We start from the raw sequence: 27,853 nt of genomic DNA, 5'->3' as shown, positions 1-27,853 counted from the left end.
TAGCATATTTAACCCCCACTGATCTATGAACAAGCGTCATCAGTAAGAAGCCCAAGAAAGGGGGCTTTTGAGAGTGCAGTTTGGAAAGAGAGAGAGCAAAGAGCCAAGGGACGCCAGCAGTTGAGGGGGGTGGGACTGACTACAAGGTCCCTGATCAGAGAACAAAAAGCGGCTGTCGACCACAGATGGATCCTTGCATCTTGGTTTCATTTCAAATCTGGTCTTAACCTTCAGCTTCCAGGGAAGGTTAGAAAAAGCCAGAGCAGGAAATGCTCCTGTTTGCTACAGGGAGCTTGTGTCCTGATATCCTGTCTAGAGCCATGGCTGTTAGAGGCCGCCTGTCATCTTATGGAAAGATTAATGCAGAGAAGCCATGATTCAGTAGCTATGATGTTATGCAATCTAACTTTTAACCAGAGCTGGACACAGATAGATTCTGAACTAGAAGTATTTTGATTCAAGTATTGAGCCTCTTATCTTATACTTCAACATATACCCTGAGGTCCCAGAAACCCATAACAATGGCAGTGATAATAATGACAGAATGAATGAATGAATGAATGAATAAATAAATTTTAAAAAGTACTATGCTATACTTTCAGCTTATATGTGTCATCTCATCTAGTCCTCAGGCCTTAGAAATCAACTGTCTGGCCCACTGATTAAGAGGCAAGACAGCTTAGAAGTCAGGCAGCATTGTTTCAAATTCCTGCTCTGCTACTTCTGATTCTGGGAAATTTATAAATCACTCTGTGCCTGATTTCCTCATTTGTAAAATGAGAATGAGAATGATAATAGAACTTTTCTTAGGCTAATTTTGAGGATTTTACTGATATATACACTATATATAGTGTGTGTGTGTGTATATATATGTGTGTGTGTGTGTGTGTGTATATATATATATATATATATATATATATATATATATATAGACATAGCTGGGTAATTGGCAGGACCAGGACTCAAAGTTAGGTCTGTCCGATTCCCCAAACCCTTGCACTCTGGCACATCACTTCAAGGAAAGTGATCTTTGCTAGTTTGTTTCCTGGTGGGTTCTTAGCACCTAGAACAGGGTTTGGCATAAAGTGCTCAAAAACATATGTTGAATGGATGTAGGAATGATGCTATATTGTCTCCTCATATTCTCTCCTAAGACATTCTTCCACAAGGAAAGAAAATCTGATAAACTCATCCACACTGCAGAGAAAATCACGGATAAGGGTTGTGGGTATTTGCATTGTAACCTGGGGAAAATTCTTCTGACAACATAAGATATTTTTCATTGTGGAATTTTAAGTTCTGTGAAGCTACACAATTAATCTTAGTGGGCGACCGCTTACTTACACAGGTACAAGGTGGGCCCCACCTGCTACTCTGCTCTTGACCAGGCTCATCTTCTTCCTACTTTTCAACGTAACAGGCAAAATGCCTCTCTTGCTATTTGTCTTTCAGTTTCAGGGATAGAGGGAGAGTGCAACAGAGGAGGTAGGGTACAGAGTTCTTTCTCGATTGCTTTGTCTCTGTGATCACTTTATTTACACACACAGTTGCCTAGAGGCAGAGGGATCACAGAGGTGCTACCTGCTGCTTCTGAAATTTGAAGCTAATTCCCCAAATCTGGAGAGAGGCCAGAGACAAGAGATTTTTTTTCCTTTTTTTTTCTTATGAAAGGGGAATTACTTCTAAATTTATAATTCAAAATGGAGATAAACACTCCAGAACAACTTATGTAACAAATTTCCCTCCTACTACAGTGGCCCCTTTATTTAGATTTCAGTGCACAGTTGCAAATGGAGTACATTGCCAGAATTGTAGAGCCTTTTCCCTACAGTGTTTGCACATCTGAAATGGAAGGATGCCCTCTGCTGGGTTTTGGCATGTGGTGAAGCATAATTTTGAAGGAGGAAAAGAAACTGATGTTGGTAGTTTCCTTAACATCTGTGATGTTTTAAACAGTTACATGAAACCATTGAATTTAGTTTAAATTTAAATAAATGAGAAAAATCAAGATGTGTGAATCATCTGCACAAATACAACTGTCTTTAAGGATGGAGAGAAAGAAATAGACAAACAGAGCCAGAGAACGAAATAGACAGAGACACAAACAGAGGCATATGGAAGCAGAGTGCAGGAGACAGTGAGATGGGTTGGAGGGAGGTTGAGGACATTTCACAGCTCCCTAATTTTACTGCCATCACTGCCATCAGGCCCATGGTGGGCGGTGCCAAAGGAATTCAGTTACTTTCATTGAACGGAAGCTAATAGGGCTCCTTCCATGGGCAAGAATGGAAGAATTGACAAGGATGCTCTTTTTGCCTGATGACTGTCTTCCCCAGCCAAAGTAAAAACTCAAGATGGAAACAATGGAATAGTCAAGGGAAAGAAATTACTTTAGAAAACAAATCTACACTGCCCTGGGATGCTCAGTGGTGGAGGGGGAGAGATGGGGGTAGGAGCAAGTTCAGCTTGGAACTTACTTGGGGCAAGTGCCCTATTGTTTTGGCATCAGAAAAGCTTTACACAAAAAGATTGTGTTCCAACAGTTTGGACGTAAATAATCTTAGGAAATGAGTTAGAAATAGTGTCTTGATTATGGACCAACCATAAAACTCTACAGTAAGAGTTCACAAAATCCACGTTGGAACTGAGCTATAAAACGTGTAGAATGAATCCAAGCGGGGACTCCGGTAAGAGAGAGAGGAATGGAAAGGCTGGTGATCTAGAGGGGTCTCTTAAATTAGCTGATATTGAGTTGTGACTGCTTGATAATTCTATATCTATTTAAAGTACTGTTTTATTCAATTTAAGAATGAAGGAATTATTATTGAGCATAGCTAGTAGACACACTAGAAATACAGACTCTAAGCATGTTTCTAGGGACTACTTCCAAAATTTCTCCAATCTTCCAATTACTTCCAATTTTCCCAGAAATGGACCACCAAGGAAGCCTCTGCCACAATCTGGAGGTGGTCAGCTCCAGTAACTTGCTCTCTTTGCCATGGTCTACACCAGCAAAATGGATGACTTGTTCTCTGCCCTTCTTTCTACAAAATTCTCTTCCTAATAAAGTCTTGAGTGAGTGTATCTGATTGTGGTTACTAAATAAGTCACATGTGAAAGCAGTGAGGGAAAATGGGAAATATGCTTTTTAGGTTTCTAGCCTCTATACACTTCTGTACACTCTATAGCACAGGAAGATATTCTAGAAAGAGACTGGATAGGTTACTGAGTGATACAAACAACAGTATCTGCCAGATATGCTGTTTTCATTTATTTTAACCAGCTTTATTGAGGTATAATTTACATATAATAAACTGTACACATTTGAATTATACAATTTGATGAGTTTTGACAGATGTGTACATACAATACATTCAAAATATAGAGCATTTCCATAAGCCCCCAAATATTCCTCATGTCATTTAGCAGTTAACCCCTTCATCCAACCCCAGTCCCCTGGCAAACATTGATCTTTCTGTCAATATAGTTTTCTATTCTTCTAATGTCTGTCTGGTTTTGGTATTAGGGTAGTGATGACCTCATCAAGTGAGTTTGGAAGTACTCTACCCTCTGCAGTTTTAAGGTCTGGTTCTGTTTAATCCTTGGTGTAGAACATCATATCCATTTGACATCAGTTTTCTTTTATGTGAAGGACTTCTTACATACTACTATTGTAGTGTGGGTCTGCTGTGGATGAATTCTTTCAGTATTTTAACGTTTGAAAAGTTTTTCTTTCATTTTTATTTTTAAAAGATATTTTTGCTGGGTATAGAATTCTAGGTTGAAAGTTGGTTTTTTTTCTCTCAGTACTTTAGAGATGTTCCTTCTCTATCTTCTCATTCACATTACTTCTGATAAAAAATATGACCCCCTCCCTTATCTTTGTTTCTCTGTTTGTGACATGTCTTCTCTGTCACCCCCAACCCCACTGCTTTTAAGATTTTCTCTTTAGCACCAGATTTGAGAACCTCAATTATGATATGCCTTGGCATACTTTTCTTCATGTTTCTTTTGCTAAGGGTTCATTGAGATTCTTGGTTCAGTAGGTATATAGTTTTTTATCAAATTCAAAAAACTTTCAGCCATTACTTTTAAAATATTATTTCTATCTTCCTTTCTTTCTCTTCTTTTCAGAGGCTTTAATTACATGCATATCAGGCTGTTTTAAGTAGTTCCATAGCTCACTTTATTTCATTTTGGATAGTTTCTATTGCTGTGTCTCCTGGACCCCTAATCTTTTCTTATATAATATCGAATCTTCTGTTAATCCCATCTCTGTATATTTTATCTCAGATATTGTAATTTTTATCTTTAGACATTTGATTTCTTTAAAAAGTGTATTTTCCATGTCTCTACTTAATATGTTCAATATTTCTTCTAGCTTTTTGATCATATAATAACTTTTAATCTCCTTGCCTGACACTTTCATTATCTGTGTCAGTTCTGGGTTGGTTTCAATTAATTGAAATTCTGAGTACTATTTTCCACTTCTTTGCCTTCCTGGTAATTTTTGATTGAATTCCACATACCTGGTTGGATAAAAGTATTTTTTATTGGGATACTTTTGTATTCATATAAATATTCTTGGGCTTTTTGCTGAGATGCAGTCAAGTTACTTGGAAATCATTTGCTATTTTGGGTTTGTTATTAAGATTTTTTAGGCAGGGCAGAATAGTGTTTAGTCCAAAACTAAATATTCCCTAGAATGGGGACATGATCTTTTGATAACTTTACTCAATGCCCCATGAATTATAAGGTTTTCCAGTCTGGCTGATGGGAACAGGCAGTATTCCCAACCGTTCCCCAGACACTGTCCCTTTTCATCCTTTCAGGTGGTTCTTTTGCTGGCCTTGAGTAGTTTCCTCACATGCATGTAATGATCATTACTCTGTTGAACACAAGCTGGGCCCTCTGTCTATCTCCAGAATTCTCTGTAAAGCTCTTTACTTTCTGTCCTGTGAACTCTAGCTATCTTAGTTTCCTAGGCTCTCAGATCTATTTCCTTAACTCAGAGAATCTACCAGGTTCTGCTTTAAATTCCCCTTTCCTGTATATAGCTTGGAAAAGCTATCATGATAGTAAGCCTGGGAAACTGTAGAACTCACCTCATTTACTTCCTGCCTCTCAGAGGTCACAGTTCTTTCTTGTCTAATGTTCACTATCATGCAGACTATCCATTAAAAATCATTACTGTTTATCAAAGTGAATCATCAAGTGGTCCACTTTTAGGCGGTATAACAAAGTAAAGTGAAATTTTTCAGGCTGGGTGTGTACAGCATTTGTGAATTACATTTTTTTTCTGAACAACAATGATTTATTTCTAAAAAAAAAAATCCCTAAACAAACCACAACAAACGCTGAAGCCTTAAAAATTAAGGGTTTTATCTTTTCTCACATAAAAAATGTACAGGAAGATGCTCCTGGGAGGGTATAAAGTTCCATGATGTCACCTAGGACCACTTTCTATTTTATAGTTCTTAGAACATGTCTTCTACCTTGAAGGTCTCCTGATGGACCTTATGGTCCTAATAGTTGCTGAAAGCATTGACATCATGCCTGCATTCCAGGCAGGATGGGAATGAGAAAGAAAAGAAAAAAGAGAAGGGCATCCTAGCTAAAGGAGTGCCCTTGCAAAGAGTTCTTCCAGAAATCTTACCCAACTTTGCATTTTATTGTTCACATTTTGTTGCAAAGTAGACTGGGAATTGTGCTCTTCCAGAGGGACACATTGATATGTTGAAAAAAACCCAGGTTTTTCTTAGAATAAAAGAGGGATCATGGATATTGGGTAGGAAATTAGTGTCTGCCATGCTGAACAAAACTCTTTTTGAGTAGTTGACTAGAATAAGCTCCTTCATGCTGTGTGTTTTACACTAATTGTTTCCTTGCACCAGACAACTCCGTAGTATTCACTCTGTTAATGAGGGCTGCAGAGATGGTGGGAGGACTAGTGGGAGGGAATCTTTGGTAAATTTGGTGTTTCTTTATGGGAATGTGTTATATGAAATTATAACTATTGTCATAAACCATCAACATAAAGTTAAGTGTTTTGTTAGGTCTTGAAACTATTCTGTCTTAAACCTCTTGAAAATATTTACCATATACTTGTGAGAAGTGGTTTTTAAGTGTTGGAGTCATATGCTTCTTTGAAAACCTGTTGGAACTTATAGACCTTCTCAGTGTACATAGACACAATCTTCTTTAAATATCAGGGCTTTCTGAGAATGTATCCCTAGATAATTAACTTTTCATTAAAAGGAGTGCTTTGGAGATGGTGCCTGCTGAAGTGTACCCCACTTCTTGGTTGCCTTTGAGTATTTTATCTAGTAAGTGACCCACTTCACTACAAGTAATTACCATCATATCTAATTTTGACTTTTTAGCATTTAATTGTGGAATATGTGAATTTTAGATCTTTATCTTCTCTTCCTTTTTCTTTGCAAGTCATCTTTTTGGTCATTTCCTTGATCATTAACAATTTCAACAGAGATCTGGATGAGGGAAGAATCCCCTGAGCTTTCAAATTTACCCCTTTTTCTTGGATCTTATTTGGTAATAGACACAGCACATATTCAATCTTCAAGCCTCCTTATCCAAGATCATGAAATATTTGTTTCTGGCCTGTTCACTCTACTTCAGAAAGTATGGGATGGGGAAATTTGAAATCTAAGCTTTAAGTCAGGTTCTTGGAATTTAAATGAAACAGTACTACTCTGTCATGTGATTGCTTTCTTGTCCTTTTTTCCTGAATATCTGAGGATAGTTTTTAATAGCAACAACAACGACAATGATAGTAAAAGCTAACTTGAATGATACACTCTGCTAAGCTTTCTACATGCATTATTTCTTTGAATAATATATTAAAATAAAAATGTCACTAACACCCCTCTCATCTCTCTCACCCCAAATTTTGCTAGAGAAATTAAGAAACTGAGAGAGATTAAGAAAATCTTTACATACCTTCAGATCATAAGCCAGGATTCAAATTTAGGAGTGTCTAACTCTAGAGCTCAAACTCTTTAAATTTGAGTCATAAAATTCCTTAACCCTTATCTCCAATAGCTTTCAACTCCACTCTTTAGCAGCATATTTACATCCTGAATTACTTCATCATTTAAAAACACTGCACATTCAAGATCTTGAACTTAGAAATGTCTTGCTCTGACCATAATTTTCTGTCCTTCAATCTCTTCCCTTTGTCTCTCTATTGAACTTGCTCTGTCATCATTGGTATTGTTTATACTTTCTCCCTTTCCATTTCTCTGAGCTTATAAGCACACTTTTGGTTTCACTTGTTTCCCTACCATTCTGTATTCAGGAATATAATAATATCCAGTCTGTTACCACTTGGCAGACCAGCTTTCTTAACTTTCCACATTTGTCAGTTCCTAGTCCTATGCAAGTCCCTCTGTTTTTCTTCTCTTATTCCAGCACGTCAAGGGCATTATTGGAGAAAACCTCAAAATTATAGTGAAGAAGTCTACAACAAAGTTGTATCATCAGCATTATCTAGGCCCATTATCTAATACGCCCGGTAATATCTTGTTGGCTTTCTGTTGTGGTCCACATAACCAACTGCTTTAAATGTTTTCTAATTTCCCCCAAACAGAAGTCTCATTGCCATCTCCTGTTCTCTCTTTTTCACATCCATTATTATCTTTCACTTTTTCCAGTCTTCAAGTCTATTTATAGCTACAATCTTGTAGGGTATGTTAATTTTTTTAAACAGATATTTTACTTCAACATTAAAAAAAACACAGAAAACGTCTTCATTATTAATTTCTTATTCCAATTCTCTGGTTTTGATAAATGACCCCACAATTTCCCAGTCATTCAGACTCCACATCTCAGTTTTCTTTGATTCCACATCTTTCTCTTCCTCATATCTAGTCACTTGCCAAGATTTACATTGTATCCTATGGGATCTCAATTTTCACATTTTGGGAGCTCCTCCTAGAAAGTCGTGACAAAGCAAAGTAGAAGCAGACATCTGGATGTAAGAGTAAGCTCTTTGTCTTACTGGTATGGATGTTAGTCAAGTTATTTAATCTCTCTAAGATGAAAATAATAAAATACTGATGACTGGGTATTTTGAGAATTAAATGAGATGAAGCATAGAAACAGTGCCTGGAACATGACACACACTAAGTAATTCTTTGCTAATATTATTATGGCAAGAGCTTTAAAGAAAACTTACATTTAAGGTCTAGAGGTGGAAAGAGATGGAGAGAATGAAGAGAATGAAGATAGGATTGGATCAATAAGTCATGAAAGGAGAAAAGGTACAGAGTCTTATTGAGTCCACCCTCACATTTTAATTGTCCAAGTAGTCTGATTCGTGGTGGCAGGATGCCGCACAGCATTTGAACTTCTGGATAGTGGTAATGTTTTTAATATGAAACGAGCATCAAAGTCATGTTTCAGATACTAGTTTCATGTGAGCTGTTACATGGGCTATTAGAGATATTTCATCACCATTCATGATAGTTTTCTATGAATATTAAACATAATTATTGAAATAGTGTTATATTTTTCAGTTTTAATACCAGCTAATTAACAATGCTATTTAAAATATACTAATAATAGTTTATAACATATGAGATTTAAAAATTATTAACAACATACTTATTTCCTCTTAAAATGAAACAGAAGACTTACATATAAGACATTATACTGTCATCATAAGACACTATACCGTCATCAATTTTTCCTTACAATATGAAACTTTGATTTTTCCCCCCTCTCTCTTTTTAATAGTAAATCTAATTTTACCTTTATTCAACTCACAGTGAATTTCATTATATTAAAACATGAATAGGTGACATCTGATTTGCTGTTTATTTCTAGAACAAAACTAATAAATTTATCATGTGTGCCCAACTAAGAAGTAGAGGGGGTGAAAGAGTTAATGCTTTACGTTCTTCTGTTAGCACCTCCCCTCTTATATTCTCTCAGATTAAGACCAAGTTGGGAGACTGGTGGGACAACTATTAAGATGAAGTTGCAGGAGGTCTACTTAATTATTAGGTTTTGTAAAGACAAATGTGGTAGATAGATGCACACAGAAGTTTCATACAGAAGCATAGAATCTTGGATTTGGAGGGAACCTTAAATGTCATCTTGTCTAATGTTCCTCTCAGTGCAAAATTCTTTCTACCGTATCCCTGGGCAAAGATGAACAATCTTTGAACACACCCAGAGACAACAACCTCATGAGAGTTCAAGCCAACCTATCATATTGTAGTACTCCTGTAAATATTAGAAAGTTCTTTCTCACGTTGAGAACAAACCTGCATCTAACTTCCTTCACCCATTAGTCTTAGTTCTTCTACCTAGAGTAATTCAAATGAAAACTATTCCCTCATCCTCTTAACTAAAACTTCAGGTACAAAAATGTTGGCAAGTTTTCTCCATGGTTTCTTGAAAACTTACTCTTGTTGCATGATTATCTGAGCTTCAACATCATAATTATTCTCCTTAAGACATATTCTAGTCTTCAAGTGCAGCTCCCAAAACTAAAAGCAATCTTCTAGATTATCTCCCCGAATAGGATCTCTATCCCTCTATTAATGGAGCCTAGATTTACTTTAAGCCTCTATATCATACAATTAATTATACTGAGTCTGAGGCCAGTTAAAAGACTCATGTAACTTTCATGTGAACTGTTTCTCAGGTAAACTCCTAATACCCTTGGTTTTTTGACGCATTTTACTAGGTCCCAAGACCTCTTTTCCATGGATGTGTGGTTACTAGGCAATAATTAATACCACAAGAAATAACATTTTTTTTCTGTGAAACATAGCCTATGATTATTTTATTTTATTTTTTTATACAGCAGTTCCCTATTAGTTATCTATTTTATACATATTAGTGTATATATGTCAATCCCAGTCTCCAAATCCATCCCACCACCACTGCCGCCCCCTCCCCCTGCTTTCCCCCCTTGGTGTCCATACGTTTGTCCTCTACATCTGTGTCTCTATTTCTGCCTTGCAAACCGAATCATCTGTACCATTTTTCTAGATTCCACATATATGCGTTAATATATGATATATGTTTTTCTCTTTCTGACTTACTTCACTCTGTATGACAGTCTCTAGGTCCATCCACGTCTCTACAAATGACCCAATTTCATTCCTTTTTATGGCTGAGTAATATTCCATTGTATATATGTACCACATCTTCTTTATCCATTCATCTGTTGATGGGCATTTAGGTTGCTTCCATGACCTGGCTATTGTAAATAGTGCTGCAATGAACATTAGGGTACATGTGTCTTTTTGAATTAGGGTTTTCTCCGGGTATATGCCCAGTAGTGGGATTGCTGGGTCATATGGTAATTCTATTTTTAGTTTTTTAAGGAATAGCTTATGATTTTTAATGACTGTCACTCTCTTTCTGTAAGCAACTCATTCTGGTGCTAGTACCATTCCTTAGATCAGGAAGCAAAGAAGTTACCAGATATCTCAAGCTTCCATCTCCAGAGAAATATGGCCATGGGACTGGAACAAACCATAGCCAAAGTTTGGGCACTATGATGGAAGTAGTTGTATCAGTTAGTTTTTGCTATGTAACAAACCAACCCAAAACTTAGTGGCTTTAAAGAACTGTTTTGTAGACTGCAGTGTTGGCTGGGCTTGGCTGTCTTTTGTGGTCTGCTGGTGGCTTGGCTAGAACTGGGTGGTCTAGGATGACTTCTGTTACATATCTGGAAACTGGCTTCTCAGATTTCCTCTTTTCTGGAAGACTAGCTGGGGAATGTTAAATGGTGGCAGTGGGGTTTCTAGCAATGAAAGAAGGCAAGCCCTAATGCTCAAGCACATTTCAAGCCTTGGCTTGAATCATGTTTGCTTTTGTCCTGTTGACTAGCGCAGGTGACAAGGTCAGGTTCAGATTTAAGACTGTGAGAACAGACTCCACCTATTGATGGGAGGACCACCCACATCACATTGTAAAGGGTGTGCGTAGAATGAGGCATAAACAAACTGGTGGCAGTTACCCCAACAATCTACCAAAGTGCAGAACTTCAACATCATCTAACCCTGGCTTTTTGCCTAAGTCATGTGTGCTCACTGATATTTTCATGTTGGAGTATTGCATACTTTTGATATCCTAACGCTGGTTAATTATGCTTTAGCACTCCATGTGCCCACGAAATATTTGTAGAGCAGTTTGGCATTCACTCACAGCTGTGTGGAACTAAATCAACATACCAAATCCCCTGCAAATTTCCAGAGTCACACACTTTGATCATCTTGTTCCTTTAATAATCCTGTAGCCTCACCAGTAACATCTTGTGATATCCTTGGTCCATTGACCATATCTTTGCCTTTTGCCTCACTGATTTGTTTGTCTGTCACTTATTCTCACAGAAGAAATGTAGGAGTGCTATGATTATAATTTCTTCATCTCATATTTTGGGTGCTGAAATTAATTCAATGACATGAAAAGTCATATAGTAGTAAGTACCTTGAAATATGTTTATGCACAATTCAACTTTCACTCCAACACTTAGAATCAATTAAAGAGAGGGAACTTCTGAGGCATACTGGCACTAAGTATTCCTAAATTATAGGCCCAAGGAACAGCTTCATCTATACAGTCTTTTCTTAATATGTATCCTGGCTTTGATACTCAACCAAACTTGGGTCCACTCACCTGTGTGCAGTAAAGCCAATCTATTGACACTGGGTTGTGGTGAAGGAAAGTGCAGCATTTATTGCAAGGCCAAGCAAGGAGTATGGGCAGCTAATTCTCAGAAGACCTGGCCTCCCTGATGGCTTTCAGGGGAAGGTTTTTAAAGACAAAGTGAGGGAGAAGGTCATAGGATGCCTGATCAGCTTGTGGACATCCTTCTTTTGGTTGGTGGTGAGGTAACCAGGTGGTATTTCGAGAGTCAACATCACCAGTCTTCTGGTTCCAGCCAATCTGGGGTGTACATGCTTGTGGCCAACAGGCAGTTGACTTCTTCCTGCCTGGTGCAGGTTTCAGTATCTGCAAAACAATTCAAAGATATGGCTCAGAATATAAATCTATAGTCCTGGAGGAGGAACTAAAGATCCTTGACTTTGTATTATGGCTAAACAACTATTATTTGTCTTGCTTGACTGTTTGCATTTGTTTCTTCATTTTCTTACTTCTCCGATTAAATTTGCCCTTTGGAACGCAGGGAAGGCCTAATTGAGGAAGTTTTTCTACAAACGCGAGGCAGGCGGAGGACATGGTAGGATCTGTCCTGTGAAAGCTCCATAGCATCCTGCTCAGTTACAGCTTTCTCATTTTACAAATTTAAATCCATTGTCACATTCGCCTAAGACTTTGCCACTTCTAGTTTTTCCTGCTGTAATTCTCCGTGTGGCAGGATACTTATAAAGTGTCTGGTAGGTTCATCATTTAATTATTTGCATATGTCAGATCCTGAGTCTTAAATTTGGTCCTTTGGACCGTGGCACTGTAAAAGTACAAAATAGTTGTGTCTATTTTCAACTTGGCCACAAGTTAAAAGAGGACACAGAACATGCCACGAAAGGGCTCCAGGAGTCAATTTACCTACATCTCAATTTAGATATAAATTGCTAACTATTCTCAATCTGACTGAAAAGAAAATGTATTTGTGCATAATCAGTGTTTTCTTATTTGTATTTAAAGATATAATATAAACATTTAAGATTTGTTTTTAATTCTAGAAAATGCATAAAAATAAATTAATGTACCATTCTATGAGTAGCTGAAAGTTAATAGAAATTATAATAAGTAACCATTTCTAATAGAACGTGAAATCAGTATCTCAGTAAGGAAAACTTTGGTTGATAATGAACTCTATTTCTACTCTTATGCACTTGGAGTCTTAGTATCTTCTCAACCACCAGAGGGCTCCAACGATATAAGAAAATATATTAAATATATAGGAAAATAAATGAAAATAGAAGTCATTTTTGATATACCTTTTTTTCTTTTAGTGTTCAGTTAAAGTTAAATATCTTAAATATATGGATTAGATACAATATTTCTAATCCAGATTTCCTGTCAGGAAAAGAACAAAATTAGGAGGAACAGTTTAAACTTGACAATTTTAAAACTTAAAACAAATGTAATAACTATTTTACTATTTGGGGGCCTAAATCCTGAATCAAACGTTTATACCATTCATTTATGTTTTCACTGGAAAAAATTAAAGGACAGTGCATGTATTTTCTCTGAGAGTTTCTGGCCCTTAGGGTCTATTTTTCTGTAAACATCTAGTTTGTTACCTTGATATCATATATGATTACAGCTGAGCAAACATCTCACAAGGGATTCGACAAGGTAAATAGCTCCTGTGCCAAGTGGCAGGCTTCCTTAGGCTCAGGTAGGATTATGATACACTATGTTGTGGTTTTATTTTGTTTTTAATCACTCCTTGGACTCCCAGTTTGGTCGAGCTCAGCCCAAGATGCCTCTATCTCCCAAAACAAAAATTAAGCTAAAGATCTGGCCATATGTTTGGTTCTGATGGTATTTATTCTCTGGATTAGATTCAAAGAATGAATAGAGTGAATCAAATGAAGCAAACCACTCGTCCAGCAATGAGCCCTGAAATACTGAAGCGAGGGGCTCATCACAGGCTTCCTCTCTGGATTGTAATCAAGGTCAGCCTTGCAGGAAACCAGCAAGGTTCAGTGGCCCCAGGGGCCGGTGCTCATCCATTTGTTGTGAATTTTGGCACCTCTCTTAGACTCATGTGGCCTGTCTGAGGGACTGAGGAAGCTGAACCAGAATTAGTGGTTATCAAATTGTTCTCTGTGGTTCCCTAGAGGTTCCTTTGACCTTTTCTTAGGGGACACCTGATGGGTGGTGTGAGTGGAAGGGATTTCAAGCTCTCTTCCAAACGCTAAACTAAACCCTCAGATGCACACGTGTTACTGTATTCCACATACGGTTTCCCTGGAAAGATTTGAATAAACAAAAAGTTCAGCTGAAGGACTTGGGAAAACAAAGAAACAAATGTCTCAAGTTTTTTTCAGTAGTTTTATAATATTTCAGTTTCTCTGGAACTTGGGGCCATATTGCTAAAATACAGGGTGGAAGTGGTGATCTACAATTAGGTGGGGCAGGTTTGGATATGTCTCTTTGCACAGCCTCCAGGCTATAGTGAAAGTCATCACCTTGAAAAGCCTAGAAGGATCAAGGGGAACAGTCATGAAGCAAACATTGAGCATCCTCTGGGTTCAAAGCATGGTGCAATATTTAGGATTCAGAGATTTTACATACACAGTCTCTGCCTTCTAGGCTCAAAATTTAAGGGGCATGTGTTGGGGGGAGGGGGAGTATGGACACATATCACTCTAAGCTAGTTGTGCTAAGTGCTAAGTTAATGGTAAAACAATATTTATTTAGAAGGAGGAGAAGAGAGACACATTTCCATCAGGGCAATAAGGGAAGGTTCTAAGAAGGAGGCAGCATTTGCACTGTGCTTTGCAAAGTGAGTAGGATTTCAATAAGAAGTGGCGGCGATGTGCTCCTAATTCAATGCCACATGTGTGCCTGGCATAAGAGATTTCTAGAGAGAAATCTAGTGCTATGCCTAACTTGTGAACATCTTTGATTCCTTCTAATGAGTTGTGATTCAGCTGAGTTCTGGGAAAGATGTAGGTGATGAAATGCAAGGCAAAAGAACTCTAGGGGCTCACTGAGGTTTCCTTGAAGAAATAACAGATCAACTTAGATCTCTGTAAAATGTTAGTACCTGAGGAAAAAGTTATGAGCCTTCTCTGACATATAGCTTAACTCCATACTGATTGCATCCAGTTTCCTTGTGATCTGTCTTTCTTTGAGGTTGCCAGATAGAAAACCCCAAAGGCATTGGAGTCCACTGAGGGCAGGAGAGTTCTTCCTTGTTCTTCTTATTGGGGTCTTCAGATGTCACACATTTTTCGGAGTGTGCTGTGCTCTGGAGCTTGAAAGACCTTCGTCTGAGCTTCAGTCTTTTAGTTTTCCCTCGAGTGAGTCAAAAGAGTTTAAACATGTAGCCAAGGGTGTGGGAAGGTGGTTTGAAGGACCTGGGTGTAGGAGAGTGCCATCTCTGCAATGGGGATGTTTGCTGAGAATCCTGGCTCCACTCTGTCTATTGTGTTTTGTCCCTGGGGTAAAAAGGGTAAGATCTACATTCTCAGATTTTTTTCCAAGTAAAAAGGAGAAATAAATCAATTCCACTCTGTCATTGACTGAGAGCACTGATGCAGAATGACACCAATCCTAGTCCTTTCTTAGACAAATGATACAATAAAAGTAACAGTATGTTTTTTTCTTGAAGACTGTTAATCCAGTCTACTCTTTCACTTCGGGTAGTGCAGAACTCAGGTTATTCACAATAAATATTCTTTCAACATCACTTTTTTCCTAGGTTCAAAAACATATATTTAAAATGCATTACAATTCATAGTATAATAAATTATTATAATATTAGGATTGAAAATATAAGTGAATGTTCAGTTATATTTTTATTTTGTAGAAAAAGACTTGATACATTTTTCCTGAACTTCCCATCATTGACTAGTTGAATACATTTGAAGTGACCAATTAATAAATGAGTTTAATAATAAACCTGTTATGTGCTGTGCTGGACCTTTTGGGGGATTTAGTAGCAATATAAGCTGTAATGTTTGCACACCAGAAACTTGTAGTAAGACTGTGAAGACAAGAGTATATATATATATAGAGAGAGAGAGAGCATAAGCATAGTTATTTTTTTTTTTCTTTCAGATTATAAATGCTATAGGACATCAGAGGAGGAAAAGATTAATGAAAGGTGGAGTTATCTGGAATGATTTCTTGTGCTCATAGAATTCCATTCTTTCGTAATCCATCTTTCTATAGATCTAACTCAGCTTTCCAATAGAGTGAACTTGAGCCTATTGATTTAGCACTCTTTCCAGAGGAACAATTGTATCTTCTTCACAGGATTGTTTTTTAGGTATTCTTTTAAACAATGGAAATATAAAAATGATACCGTCACAATTTCTGCCCACAAGGAACTCACAGTTAGGGTGAAGGTAGACACGGAAATGAATATGTGTCTCACAGGGTGAAAGCACAGTAAAGAAGTATGTACTAAGTCAGTATATTATGATATAAGAGGACCTCAAGAGTGACTGTGCCTGAGATACTCAGGGTAGGTTTCACAGAAGAGGAAATGCTTAGATTTCACAGAAGGGGAAATGAGATACTCAGGGTAGGTTGCAAGAAGAGGAAATCTTCCTTGATTAGAAGTTTATAAAGTGGGCAGAGGCAGTAGCAAGACAAAAAGTAGAATGTGCAAACTTGCAGGGATAGCCATCTCTGAGTAGCTTAGAATAACTAGGGTATCAACCGTGTTTCAGTTATCAAATTCTTTGTAACAAGTCATCCCAGTATTTAGTGATTTAAAACAATAATTTATTATTTCTCACAATCTCCTTTCATCATCAAATACTTATGGTGAACTATTATATTTTAGTTTTTATTAATTTGGATTCATATATTTAAATATATAGAGATATATTCATGACTTTTCTAATAATCATCTTTGACAAATTAATGCTTTTTGGCTTGAATTCTTCTTTGTTTTATATTACTATTTACACAACCCATTCCATATCTCCCATGTTTCATTTATGTATTTTCTTTTAGTTTGCCTATATTTCTTTGCTTGTAATTTTGCTTTAGGTATCTCGTTTGTAAACAAAAACATAATTGGATTTATTTGACATAATCTGTGAATCTTTATGTCTCAGTAAGAGAATTTAGCCTACTTAAATTTATTGTGCTTACTAGATTTGTTTTTCCTTAGTGTTATCATTTGATGTTTTGTATATTTTGTTTTTGTTTTTTTAAAAAAACCTCCATCTTTTAAAAATGTACTGTGCTTTCTTTTCAGTCTAAGGAAAACAAAGACAGAGATTGCATGTGAGCTATTTGCAGCAATACATTGCCTCTTCTAATGAGGCAGCTACAAGCCTTAATTGTGAGGCAGCTCACACTTATAGCATGTGAGCCAAGTGTGCATGCCACCATCCCTGCTCAGTGTTTGTGTCAGAAGCCCTTCGCTGTGTAGCTGATACTGTACAACAGTGTTTCTCAATCTTTTTATTTTTCGTTATTGACCCCTATCTGCTTGAGTACTATATGTACATCTGTGATTTATATACAAAAAGAGTAAGTTTTTGTTACACTTTCTCACCCTTAAGAATCAATTTTCACCCACTTGGAGACAATACTGTGTTTACTGAGAATACATGTGGTACAGGGAGTTCCCCTGACTGCCACTCACCTGTGAATGGGCAAGCGTTGGTCATGTGTTTGAAGTTATTTCCCACTTTCCCCCCAGGCAGACGATTCCTCTTTATGGCAGAGTCCGTGGAACATTCAGTCCTATCTGCCCTCCCTTTTGCAGCATTTCCTTTAAGCACCTGACACGTGGATGTTACCTTGTTCTAGTTTTTAAGCACTAAACCAAATGCCTCCCCCCAGCTCTTATATTCCTTTTTGTTTTCAGGGGGAATTTGGTAGTGGAGGATAGAGGAGTTAGACTCATGGATGGGCTTATGTCACCAGCTTACCCAGAAATCCATTTCGCTCTTGCCTAACAAAATTCTGGAATACAACCATAAGCTTGGTATTAAAATGAAACTGAACAAATGTCCTTCTTCAAAGAGCTAAATAATTTATTATGATTGATAATTAATAGTCAGGAGAAAGGGGAGTGCTATAAGTCAAGGCTGGGATAATCATTTTATTGGGATGTCAATTTCTCTGCACACCACAGGTCACTCTTCAAATTGATTACAACACAGATGACTAACTTAAGGTGATTTTGTGCTTTACATGTTATAATGTAAGCTGTATTATGCTGACTGCTATTTTTTCTACCTTGAAATTTGTCAACACTTTATTATCCAGATTCATAATTTTCTTTTTTTTTTCTCTTGTCACAATTTCCCTGCTTAGATTCCACTATTAGTGTGGAAAAGAGTTGAAAATCAGATTTGTTTACATTATATTCAGTCCATTCGTAGTGGATCGTGCTATTGCTTCAGTAACCTCAAAGCCCTTGTTTTTGTTTTTCTATTGGGACTCAGAAGCTCATAATGTTTGGTAGCTTGATTCAGGCGAATAACGTGCTGAGAAAATGACTTTGCATCATTTATAGCTATCAGTACAATCAGAATATTGAAGTGAGGTGATTGTGGGTGGGGGTAAAATTCACATGTTTTAGTGTAAGTACTTAAATTAATAAAATATAATTAAAGTGGGTTTCTTTTTTTTAAATTGATTTATTTATTTATTTATTTTTGGCTGTTTGGGTCTTCGTTTATGTGCGAGGGCTTTCTCTAGTTGTGGCAAGTGGGGGCCACTCTTCATCGCGGTGCGCGGGCCTCTCACTATCGCGGCCTCTCTTGTTGCGGAGCACAGGCTCCAGACGCGCAGGCTCAGTAGTTGTGGCTCACGGGCCCAGTCGCTCCGTGGCATGTGAGATTTTCCCAGACTAGGGCTTGAACCCGGTTCCCTGCATTAGCAGGCAGATTCTCAACCACTGCACCACCAGGGAAGCCCCTAAAGTGGGTTTCTTAAAAAGATTTTAAAACATTTTTGTAAAGATGTTAAGATTTTTGTAGTTCTTTTTGTTTATCTGTTTAAAAAATGTCTTACATTTCTTCATTATACTCCCAATTTGGAGAGAAAAATAAGAAAAATGTATTTGTTATTCAAAGTTGTTTTTTTTAATCCTTTCCTTTCTTAGCAAACATTACACATACTACACTTTATCTCAGCTTCAAAAATGGCAAATGCTGCTTTAATCAATGGTGGGATTTCCCCTCCATCCCTCCCTCCCTCCCTCCTTCCTTCCTTCCAACTAAAGAATGTTTTTCCTTTCACAGGCAAAACATACATGAAATTCAAGGAACAGCTGAAAATGTGCTCCTGGCCAGATAGGAGCAATTCACTTCCGTAACATCTCAGAAACACTCCCTTTATCTTCTTCACTGTCTCCTTCTTGCTTTTCCTGGACTCTGGGTTATTAATTCCTTGGTGCATCTCTGCTTGAGCTGAAAAAGTGGGAAAATATAGTGAGGGTATAGACTTTTACCTTAGCCTATCGCGTCAACTTCTGAACCATAAGTTCTAGTTTTCAGTGGCTTATTTTCAACTGAGAAACATTATTAGGATCCAAGTAAGTATCAGTGATTGTGATGAATGCTGTGTATATTCTGAAGAGTAGAACAGACATGTTGTCTCTTGTCTACCTCTTTCATAAAGAAGCAAGTGCAGGAGGAAATCAACCAGAGCTCTGTGAGCATAAGCCTTTATTTGGTAATGCTGACCATGAGAAGGCTTGGAAGGAGCTCTCTTACTTGGGAAAGGAGGACAAAATGTTTTACAGGGCTGTAGCTGTACTCTACTGAGTAGGTCAGTAGAAGTTCACCAGGTCCAAGGAATAACTAGCCAAGGATTGTTCTTTAAAGAGGTGCATTGTTCTTGTAGATTAGCAACAAGTGTTGGTCAATTTGGATTGTATCAAGAAGGATGGAGAGGACTAGTTAGGGGCTGGAGTCCTGTGCAAGAGAGTATGGGCAGAATCAGCTGCAGGAGACAAGGACAAAGGAGGCCCAAGGGCAAAATCCTCATTCCTTCAATGTCTCTTATTCAAGATAATCTGAGGGGTTGATAAACAAGAGGAAATGAAAAGACAGAGATTCCTATGAACCACAGAGTACTAGGCAATTCTAAGATTATCAAAATTCTTATGTGGATTGGTGAAAATTGCCAAAATGAATGAAGGACCACAGCTATGCCTTGCTCTTGTCCAGCTCCTACTGCAGTGGGAACAGGAAGTTGTGCAAGTTAAATATCTTATTGAGTATGTGCTGCTATTCAATATGTTCCATAAATTTTCTTGCGTGCATCCTATATATACAGTCTTTCTCTCATAATCTAGTGGAAGACACAAACTAGCCATCACCCTAATGAGTGTGTAATCACAAAGTGAGAGCTTTGTTCTGAGGAAAAGGAATAGGGTCTTTGAGAACACCTAATAAGATACCTTTACCCAGTCTAGGGGGTTAGGGAGGAGGAGATGAGTAGAAGTTGGAAAGGCCTGATTAGATTTGAGTTTTGAAAAGTTCATTATAGCTCATCCTTACATGTTACTCTGAAATAAATTTGTAATATAGACATTATCTTTAACATTTTTTATTGGGAAGATGAATGATTTTTAAACATTAAAATACCTAATAACTGAAGATTTTCAGGGACAATACTCTGTATGATACTATGATAGATACATATCATTATACATTTATCTAAACTCATAGAATATACAACACCAAAAGTAAACCCTCATGTAAACTATGGACTTCGGGTGATAATGATGCATCAGTGTAAGTTCATCAGTTGTAACAAACGTACCACTCTGGTGGAGGATGTTGATAACAGGGGAGGCTATGCATGTGAAGGTGTAGGGAGTATATGGGAAATCTCTGTACTTTCAATTTTGTTGTGAAACTAAAACTGCTCTAGAAAAATTGCCTTTAATAAAAGAAACGTATAAAATTACTGCCTTAATGCAATCATGTTCATTTTTTTATATTGCCTTCCAGTTTGTATATACATGCATATATGTACTTCTATGGTGGCATTCACAATAAATGGACCATTTTTACAGTATTTGTTAAGCATAATATTTTATCAAGAACATTTTTCATTTTTTCCCCTAGTACTTATAATTAAACTTGAGAATGATTTTTATTATAAGTCATAGTGGTGACACATTTGAATTTGTTAAAACATTTACCTCTTGTTGGAAATTAAGGTTTCCAGTTTGGGGCTTTGCTTTATAGATTATGTTGGATATAGACCTTTGTTCCTGTTGAAATATATTTTTAAGACAAAATTCCAGAGATGGGAGTATTGAGTTATTGTTAAAGTTTAGCAATATCCATCAATAAATTTTAGTTTTCCTTCTTTGCATACTTTGCCATGTGCTTTTTATTATAAGGAATTTTTAAAATGTTTATTTATACATGTATTTTGTTAGCATGTGCAGAAATGATCCACTTAAAAATATTTCTGATGGCAATAATCTTTTTCTTTTGGAAGGGAAAGATTTTTGATTTTTGATTTTTTCCATTCTTTTTGACTTTGCTGGAAATATATATTTGCACAGTTTTGTACCACCACTAGGAGTCACTAGTTTACCACATCCTCATTGTAAAGAGTATACGTACAATCCTATGTACACAGCTGAATTGAGTGGCATTGAGGAAAGCCACATATGGTGCTAATCTTACTAAAATGCCAGCACATTTACTGCCTTAAAAAGAACATGAAGTATATGCATGCCACACTTTAGCTCAATAAAATGAATTGGTAAATTAGGGAATGCTATTTTAAATTTTTAGTGGCTCTCTTCTAAGGTGATGTGCAGAGTAAACAGTTTTATCTTTGAAAAATTGGAGGGTCCACTCAGCTCAGGATAAGGTCTTCTTTAGTCTGAGAGCTTAGAAGTTGTTTAAAGCAAAACTATGGTACACTTGCTCAGGACAGATGTCAGACAATACCAGGCTTTACCTGCTACTGTTTAATCTTACCAGAGAACTCCTCAAATATAAACATCCTGAAGCTTTCACATTTCTTCACCATTCTGCTTTATCATAGGCAGCATTTAATCAATAAAGAGTACATGTTATTTTTTTAGACTATTGATATTACTTTAGAAACCTGCAGAAAAATGTATGAATTTTTTAAATGTTTTTAACTTTGAAATTTAGGGTCAAAATAATTTCACTAGAAGCAAAATTATTATGGAAGTGAAGTAGAAATTTAATTTGATTTATAAATCCTGCTTTATATGCAATGTCACAGAACTCTATCTCTAACATAAATAAGAGTTATAGTCATCTGTCCTTGTGACTTGTGGTTTGCTCTGCTGTGGCTAATACTGTCTGATTAAAAATACACATTATGGCAGAGTAGAAATAGCTTTGGTTACAAAATGACAGGGAACAAAGCAAAGACATAAATTTACTACATCCAGTGCTATTTTATAACCCTAATAAGTCATCTTTAACTTTGACGTAAAGTTACTTGGAGAATAAATTGTCTTAGTTTTTCCAACTTGTGCTTTTTGATATGTGGGCCCTTTGGTTTGCACAATGAAGAAATATTGACTAATAATCTATGTATTTAGAAAATGTATTTTTATAACCCTAGTAAAATGACAGATTTGCCTGTGACCAAGCTTTTTTTCTTTAAAAATTGTCAAGTATTCTCTTTGTTGTGAATTTAGACAGCAAAACCATAAATCCTACATATTTAGATTTACTATGGAGAGCTGTCATCTTTAATTATTAGTGTTTTGAGGATGACTCTGTAATGTACCCTCAAAATTGAAATTATAAAAGATGGTAAAATAACACACTGACTGTATAAAAAATAAACTCCAATAAATACTATAAATTTTATAAATTAATATTTTATATTAATAAAACAGACATATTAATAAATATAAATATCTTACAATATGCATGTATATTCCCCTCTTTATCTCTTTCCTCGCAATGGGATGGTCACCCCTGGTTACAGTCTCTTGGCCACCAAGTAGTCTTGGTTTTGCTTCCTGAATATTATTTACTTCTGTTTCTTTTCCTTAATTCCCACTACGTTAGTTCAGTCTCTTATCATGCTTAGTCTGTGGCCATTTTGACAATTTGTTGAGCAAATGAATGACATACAAACTTCTCTGTATGTCTCTGGATATTTTAATTGATATATGTAGACATATTCTATATTAGTAGGAGATTATTACCCATAGGTATGATACCTCAGATATTTGGTGGTTATTTATTTATTTATTTATTTTTAACATCTTTATTGGAGTATAATTTTTTTTTAAACATCTTTATTGAAGTATAATTGCTTCACAATGGTGTGTTAGTTTCTGCTTTATAACAAAGTGAATCAGCTACACATATACACACGTTCCCATATCTCCTCCCTCCCGCATCTCCCTCCCTCCCACCCTCCCCATCCCACCCCCCCAGGCGGTCACAAAGCACCGAGCTGATCTCCCTGTGCTATGCGGCTGCTTCCCACTAGCTATCTATTTTACATTTGGTAGTGTATATATGTCCATGACACTCTCTCACCCTGTCACATCTCATCCCTCCCCCTCCCCATATCCTCAAGTCCATTCTTTAGTAGGTCTGTGTCTTTATTACCATCTTGCCACTAGGTTCTTCATGACCTTTTTTTTTTTTTTTTTAGATTATTGGAGTATAATTGCTTTACAATGTTGTGTTAGTTTCTGCTGTATAACAAGGTGTATCAGCTATATGGGTTATTTATTTTTTAATTAAAATCATTGAAATATATTTGATGTATAACATTGTATAAATTTAAGAGGTACAACATACTGTCTTGATACTTTTATGATAATGGTTATTATTGATCACAGAGTAGATCTGGAAATTGCAATTTTAATGAGCAGAAACATTGTGTGTCTATTTACACAGGCCATATCCTGTCAAATGTTCAAACTCCTACTAAAATTTGTGGCAGAAGAGAATCATAAACGTGTGTAGCTGACACTGGAGGGGGTGCCCTTCCCAGGGATAACTAATTCCTAGAGATGGCAAACACCTTGCCCAGGAGTGATTCTTTGTTATGCAAACCAGCCGATCCAGAGGCCACACCCTCATCTATCTTCTCTATCATACTCAGGGCCACTATCCCTCTTTCCTAGTCATCCTAGGGCTGGGTACCCAGCCACTAGAGACAGCCCCTTTACCCCAAAGCCCCCTAAAATTATTCAAATTAGCCAATTCTAAACTTGCTCATCCTGCCTTCCATTTCCTGTGGAAACCACAAGACAGACTCTTGCCCACATTCTTTGGCCAAAGCCTGTGTTCCCTGTTTGGCCCATGCATGGCGTGCTGTGCCCCTTCTTTGCGGGAACTGTGAGTGTTAACAGCTATTAACAGCTATTTTTCAAGGGCAGTCATCTCCTGATCTGTTGGTCTCACCATATCTGAATATAAAACTTACATTTTAAAATAGGAAAGAGTTTAATACTTTTTAAAAATCTTACATTTATTGAGTCCTTTGTGACAGGCACAGCGGTAAATGCTTTACGTGCAGGATCTCACTACATCCTGCCAGCTTTATGAGGTAGATGCTATTATTACCCTCCTTTTAAAAATAAAAGGACTGAGGTTGTGAGAGATTAAGAAACCCACCCAAAGTTCCACGTGGACGTGGTAGCGCAAAGTCTAGAGCAGGGCTTTCTGAGTACAGAATCTGTATTCTCAGCCACCAGCCTTGGATTATGCTTGCTACCACTTGACTGTACTTTGTCTAAAGAATTACCAAAGTCCTCCCCTCCCTTTCTATTCATACTTTTATTTGGCTGCGTTGGGTCTTCGTTGCTGCACACGGGCTTTCTCTAGTTGCGGCGAGTGGGGGCTACTCTTCGTTGTGGTGCGTGGGCTTCTCATTGCGGTGGCTTCTCTTGTTGCGGAGCACGGGCTCTAGGCACGCAGGCTTCAGTAGTTGTGGTGCATGGGCTTAGTTGCTCCGCGGCATGTGGGATCCTCCTGGACTAGGGCTCGAACCTGTGTCCCCTGCATTGGCAGGCGGATTCTTAACCACTGCGCCACCAGAGAAGCCCCCTTTCTTTTCTTAACATAGAAATAAACTTGAAAGGAATGTATACTGAAACTTCAACCTCATCAATAGAGAGCTCCATACTTTTATTTACATAATCAATGTGCTCCACGTACATGTGACTAAGTAGAGCACAAGGACTATTTCAACATATCTCCAAAAATGGAAAATATGAAAATCACAATTTCTGAAGACAATATTACAGAACTACAAGTTAATGATAAATTGTAAACATATAAATGACTGAATAAAAAGTCATCAGAGTAGCCAGGTTTTATAAGGACAAGAAGAATCTGTTCATGCTCTTAAAAAGAAGCAAATACAACAGGTTCTGCATGAGAGCAGGCAAACCTTAATCCCACATTTATGGCATTTCCCCACAGGAAATCATTTGTTCTAAACATTACATATTTCTTCTTTGTGTAGGTTCTTTCCTGCACCAGAGTCAGCCTTGATGTGAAATTCGGGCCTTTTCTGGTTTCTCTGTACATGATACCTACAGAGCACGTGGGAGAAGAATTTACTGGAGACTCAGAGGAGTGCTGAGCAGAGGGGAGGAACTTGCTTTGCACTGAACAAACTTGTTTTGACAAAGCAGCTTCCGATTAAGCAGGAACTTCTTCAAAGTCCTTTTGGCTGCACGACCCCTTCAGGTTTCTTCACCACAGGGCCTTAGATCACCCCGACTTATCAAAGCACACCCTCCCCTCCTTGCCCTCTCTTCTGCCCTCTCCCCTTTCTTTGAAAGTGAAGAGATTCTTTGTCTCCTGCAGAGCAGTGAGGCCATTCTCCTTTGCGCTTTCTGAGCTGCTGCCCCTGTCCCACCCTTAGGCCCACTTTTTCTCTCAAGATACCCCCAAATCAGGACTTGTCCCCAAAACAGCTTTAACCCTTAAAAGGTATCTTGCTTGGAGCAACTGTTGGAAATTTTTAAAAACTTGTATAAAACTCATCATACACAGAATTAAGAAAACAGCTTTAATTCACTAACTCCTAAGAAGTAGACAAACTCTTAAACTCATCCAAAGTATATGGTTGGCTCCTTAGTTTGTAGGCATCGGTTAGTAAACAACGAGCCCACTAAATTCCCAAGATGGTTTGATATCAGATGGTTGCTGGAGATTAACTTCTACTTAATGTACATTTTGTTACCTGTTGTGATAAGTCAGCCTATGCTGATTGCATTATTACCAAAACATATCAGGGGAAGTGGACTGTAAACCAATTCATATTTTTTTCAGCCATGTACTAGGGACAATGTGTACAGCGGTAGGCAGTTTTTTTCCTCCTTCAATTCAACTCTTACATCTTTCTCAGAGATCATTGGATGCCTTTGTACCAACGTCAAATTTTCCTTCATTGGTCATCAATCAACTGTGTTTGCAGTGAGCCTCTACTTTGTTTCTTTTGTTTTTCCCAAATACAGTTGTCTTGTTTATTTATTTAGTTTTTGAATTCACCTTGAGCAAGGGCTGAGGCCCATCATGACTTAGTGGGTGATAGTTTGGCATGGGGCTTGATGCTAGACTTTGTGAAGGGTCCAGCTTATTCTCTTAATTGAGTTTTTGACTCTTGGAAGGTATCCAATTTAAAACACTGAAGTCAGGAATCAGTGACAGTTATTTATTCTGTACTGTAAGGAAAGGTATCTGGATTTATGTGGAGCTTTTGTGGAGGAGAAATCTGTTTATTTGTACTCTTCAAAATGTAGGTTCTTAGCAGTATATGTACCTCACTGAAAGCTTCCGAATGGTTTGCTTGTGATTGTTTGGGCTTGTGTTGGATATCTTTCTTATATTTTAGCTGATTTCGTCCCTAAATGCTGGGCTACAGGAACCAACGCTGTGCCTTTTCCCTGCCTCCTGTCCTCTTTTATCCTGCTTGCAAATACTGGGAGCAAAGAGATGATAGTTTATTTTGGTCTCACAGGAAAAGGAGGTACTGATACTTATGGTCTGATAAAGACGAGACCTGTATTGAGTGAGAGTTTAGTTTCTGAGGTTTTTTTCTTTAATTCACTTAAATTTTAAAATTTAATCTTAATTTAATTAAAATATTTAATTTAAAAATATACCTGGGTGTTGCAGCATCCTTTGAGAGGCTGATTGGGTACATTTTATTATTTGTAGCACATTCTTTAGCTTTAATTCTGTGCTCCCTTTTTTTTGCGGACCGATGTGTATTTATTATGTTGAACCACAATAAGTGTCACTGATGGCAAGGCCATGTTGTTCAACGTTATGTTGTTCAAGAACAAAGAGCCACTGCAGGAAGGGAGACTGTGACCAGATTGCAACTTATAGGCGTCAAGGAGCCAGGCTGCAGCATTTCCTCTTTCTGTACTGAGTTATCCTAACACTAATATCCGCGGGAGGCAGTACACATAGGGCGTGAGATGCCGGACATGCGCGAAGGGCATGGAGACCAATCATTTTGCTTTCTGTTCCTTGGTTCTGATCTTGAGGATTTTTGTCTATTAGGGAGGCCAAAACTTTGAAAAAGAAGCCCACAGCATGGTCTTTCATTCAGCAAATATTTGTGAGACACTGATGAGTCTGGCTCCATGCTAGGTGCCAATTATATAAAGTGTTGAATTAAATAGCTGTTGTCTCTGCTCTCATGGAGCTTACATTCTATTGGAGGAGAGGAACAGGTAAATAAACAGATACTAAATTACAGACTGAAAATTGCTATGAAGTTAACAGGATCTGAGATCTAGAGTAATTAGGAAAAGAGATGAATTAATATGGGTGATCAGAGAAGGTCTGTTTTAGGATCTGAGACTTGAAGCTAAGACTTGGGACATTACAATGAGGCCACCATAAAGGGACCCTGGGAGCTGTGAATTCTGACTGTAGAGCTTCTGTACATTCAAGCAGGTGCTGATGCTCTAAGGCAGGAAAGAGCTGGCATATTCTAGGAGCTGTAAGAAAATGGAAAGGAAGCCCAATGGGGAGATGATGAGCTTGAGACAGAGGTGAGGCTGTGAAGCAGGTTAGAGAGTTAGATGGGGCCATGCTGCACAGGATCCTATAGATCATGGTAAGAGGTCTGGCTTCTGGTATAAATGGAAGGCAAAAGTGTTCAGTGTTTTTAATGAGGGGAATGGCAAATGAGGTGACCATTTTGACTTTGTAAAAGAGTATTCTGATATCTGCATGGAGTAGAGATTGGC

At 37.5% G+C, this 27,853-nt stretch overlaps 1 protein-coding gene across 1 annotated transcript in view; it reads left to right on the top strand.

The window, feature by feature from the left end:
• GRXCR1 (glutaredoxin and cysteine rich domain containing 1) overlaps window positions 1-27,853 on the top strand; it is a 125,510-nt gene that overhangs the window by 66,159 nt on the left and 31,498 nt on the right. The gene's annotated exons all lie outside the window — the stretch shown is intronic.

This window comes from Balaenoptera musculus, chromosome 5, assembly GCF_009873245.2.
Source record: "Balaenoptera musculus isolate JJ_BM4_2016_0621 chromosome 5, mBalMus1.pri.v3, whole genome shotgun sequence".
NCBI lineage: Eukaryota > Metazoa > Chordata > Mammalia > Artiodactyla > Balaenopteridae > Balaenoptera > Balaenoptera musculus.
The sequence above is the reverse complement of the archived record's forward strand: the minus strand, read 5'-3'. Positions and strand labels throughout refer to the sequence as shown.